This window comes from Balaenoptera acutorostrata, chromosome 12 (assembly GCF_949987535.1).
Source record: "Balaenoptera acutorostrata chromosome 12, mBalAcu1.1, whole genome shotgun sequence".
Taxonomy (NCBI): domain Eukaryota; kingdom Metazoa; phylum Chordata; class Mammalia; order Artiodactyla; family Balaenopteridae; genus Balaenoptera; species Balaenoptera acutorostrata.
In genome coordinates this window covers 90,165,009-90,168,608 of record NC_080075.1, presented here as the reverse complement: position 1 = coordinate 90,168,608, position 3,600 = coordinate 90,165,009, and the positions used below count along the sequence as shown (strand labels likewise).

Here is a 3,600-nt window from a genome sequence, read left to right as displayed (position 1 = left end):
ATAAAACACCTCTTTGATATAGACTACTGCTAAGACTTCGATAGAACCTAGGAATCACACCCAGACATACATTAAAATCAAAATATATGCATGATCCATGAGGCAGATACGGGAACAAAGAAAGGTAAAATAGAATCGATGGAAAGAGAGAATTAAAACAGACTTGAAGGAGAAGGGATAATGGAGAAGGAAAGAAGAGAAGATCTGGAGAATAAAAAATGAAGAATAAAGTAAGTTTCCATTAGACTGTGAGTCCAAATGGCCTCAGCTCCTTCTCAGGGCTTTGAGAATTTAATTATCTGACTAAGAACTGTTCACAGCTCTTGAATGGCTCTCTCTTCCTCCAAATTTAGAGCCTTTGATGCCTAGAATAACCAGAGCAGTCCTCAGGAAGAAAACTGTTTTCTGTGCCGTAACATCAGTGACCATCTATGGACGCCTAGAGACCAAGCTGGGGGCTGGACCTGGCTCCCAGGTCAGAAGTTCAACCTCTCCATCCCGCTCAGCTTCAGATGTGGTGGATGTGAGGACACACACAACCCCAGGACCGCCAATTACCACATGTACTGAAAACTGGCCTAGAAATGACTCTCTATCTCAAAAAGAGGCATGGCTTTTCTCCAGGGCATTTGTTTTTAATGTGTAACAAACTGACAGGAGCGATTACGCAAGGACTAACGGCAGACTTACTGGTTACTGCAACACAAATAAATCGTCACCAGGCTGTCAGGACCTGCACAGTGTCCATTTTACTAAAGATGCTGAATGCACCTCCCACCTCTGCATGCAAAGTGAGCCACCGTCTCAAATCCCTCATCCCCCCAATACAGTTATTTGCTGTGGTTTTACTGAAAGGTGGGAGGGAAACTTTTCCACAAAGGTGGGTTGTGGGAAACACACAAAATCAGGGCGGGTTTAGAATGCTCATCAGCAGGTCACCATCTGCTTTCATTCCTTAATCAGATAAAGGCTCTCTGAATCATTTACGCTCCCAGCTAAATTTTCTATAAAGTTGCCATGCCCTCGAGCCTTAGGCATTCAGAAAAAGCAAACCCAACTGCAGTCCATGTTAGGAAACATTCTGAAACACATCACTGGACCAAACTTCAGTCCCTCGTAGAAGGAACACATTTTTTAATGTGCTCGCTGAAATATAAAGCTAGTTCAGGTTTTCAGTGATTTAATGCTGGTCTTCCTTTAAAATCTGGGCTGGGGCTTCCAGCAGGATTTGACGCAATAAAAGGGGAATTGGGTGTTGTGGTTCCCAGTTCATGAAAGTCTCTGAAGGGGACATGCAGGCGTGCTTTGTCGTTTCTGACCTGCGTGTGAGAGCTGACCTGCTTCTGCTCTCTCAGCCTCCTGCCTTCCTGCCTCTGTCACCTTCCTGAGACCCTAAACAGAGTCACCAAACCCCTTGGAGCGGGCGGCAGCGTCTGACTTCACAGCTGTCCCCATGTGCTCAGAGTATCACAACAGCTTAAGACAGATTAGAGAAAGTCACTTTTGACAATCATATTAGGATAGACAGCCATCGTTAGCATAGTAACCTGGGTGGCCCAGACCTGCTGGGGCCCCAGTGAGCCCCAAGACTGGCTTTCCAGCCTTTGATTAATGGATGGTATCAGCAATTAGGAGACCCTCACGTGATGGAACCTCTGTACCTTCCATGGCAATTTTATCTTTTGCTCAAAGGTAATGAAGAGTAAACAAGGAATTGAGATAAACTCTGCCAGACAAGAATCAAATACCCCATATCACCATGATTCTTCATTTCTGCAGTTCTGAGACTTCAGCCCACCAAAGGGGCCAAATAGCTCAAATGGCCCGTTTGTTTGCAAGGGTTGATTAATAATTCTTCACTTTTGACTCAGCTGAATGTTTTCTTTGCATTTGTCCAGGTATTTGAAGAAGATAAGAATTAAATGACAGACTAAAAGGTATTAAATAGATGTATACACAAACATACCCTATCACGTCTACCTTAGATGTCCTTCCGATTGGCAGATGTCACACCAACCCAGGCAGCAGGTGATACTGCTTAGCTTTCAAAAAATGTCCTGCAATCATTTGGGTCTGTTAAAGTTTGAATTAGTTCCTGTGATTTGGGTGAGGGAGAGAAAAAATGGAAAATGTTAACTAAGGCTAGCAACCAGGCGGGCGTGTTTGTCTTCAATTTGTCTTTCATCTCTCATAGTTGAGGTCAGACACCTCCCCCTTGTGGTTCGGTGTAACTGGCTCAAGTCTGTTACAACCTGTGTCCAGGTGTTCTGCTTCCACAGGTAGATAACTGGACAAGCAGACAAGTTGATTGATATTTGTGTCATTATCACCAATCACATTGTCCTCAAGTGAGAATGAACCACAACGAATATAGGACCTTGACACTAGTGAGAATTAATTAAGCATGGAAAGATACTTATACTTGTAGACATACAGCTAATTTCCCCTGGAAAAGTCAGTGTTCCATCACTGGCTATATTATTATAACAGGTTGTTTGAATTATTTAAAAAAAAACTGTGTGCCACATATATAAGTAAAGGAAAGGATTAAAAAAATTATCCAAGAATATATAAAGAATACCTACAAATCAATAAAATAAAATATTTGCAAGCTAATAGAAATCGAGCAAAGCAAATGAACAAGCAATACACAAAGAACTTTTACGACCAATTAATACAGAAAAAGAAGCTTAACATCATTAGTGGTCAAATAAAAACTGATTAAAACAATAACTAAATATTACTTTTCACCCAGTAGATTTGAAAAAAATTTTAAAGTGGTGCAAAAATAAGAGAACCTGGCAGTATCACATCATTTTAATGGAAGTGTAAGTTGGTAAAACATTTAGTAAGTGTTATCAGTGTCCATAAAAAATGTAAATTTAGTTTGATCTAGAAATTGGAGTTCTAGGAAACTATTTTTTTTTTTTTTTTTTTTTTTCTATGTAGGATGGTTGATCTTGAGCCTGCAGGGAACAAGCTGGCCCCAGACTTCTCCAAGTCCACATTTCTTTGCCTCCAATTCTTACGTGTCCAAAGACGGGAAACCACAGACACGCCTTTGTAGGAGGGTTAGGAAACTATTTTTTTAAGGACATTCCTAAGAAGTTAAAATTTTAAGTATAAGGATATTTATGGTCACATTTGGCATAATAGTAAGTACTATAAATGTGCATCAAATGTGGTAAAATAAATCATGGCATACTCCATGGAATAAACACAGTTACACAGTTATTAGAAATGATGAGTTAGAGGTGTCTGTACTGACCTGAAAATGCATACTCACATTATTAGGTGAACAGCAAATGTTAAGAAAGAAGTACGTTTAATATAATCCTATTAATACTATAAAACATGTATGCACACATGTTTATATGTGTGTAAGTACATGACAACAGGATAAAATACACATGAGATGGGAAAGGCAGTGGGAGGTGAGGGGATTTAATCAATATGCAAGTGCATCGATTGGATCATGTTGGAATGTGTTATACATTACTTGTGTAATAAAAACAAAAGTCAGAAAGAGAAAAAAATAATGTTGTTAATGGGATAGGTGGCCTTACCAATTAAGGTTACAAACAATTTTCCTGTGAGATC

The 3,600-nt window shown here is 39.8% G+C and overlaps 1 non-coding gene across 1 annotated transcript; it reads right to left on the bottom strand.

Annotated features, from left to right (window-relative positions):
- Nucleotides 1–2,941: 2,941 nt before the first annotated feature.
- On the bottom strand, nt 2,942–3,072 carry LOC130709449 (small nucleolar RNA SNORA38). The gene has a single exon (XR_009009999.1). It is a non-coding gene; the product is annotated as a small nucleolar RNA SNORA38 (small nucleolar RNA).
- Between the last annotated feature and the right edge of the window lie 528 nt (nt 3,073–3,600).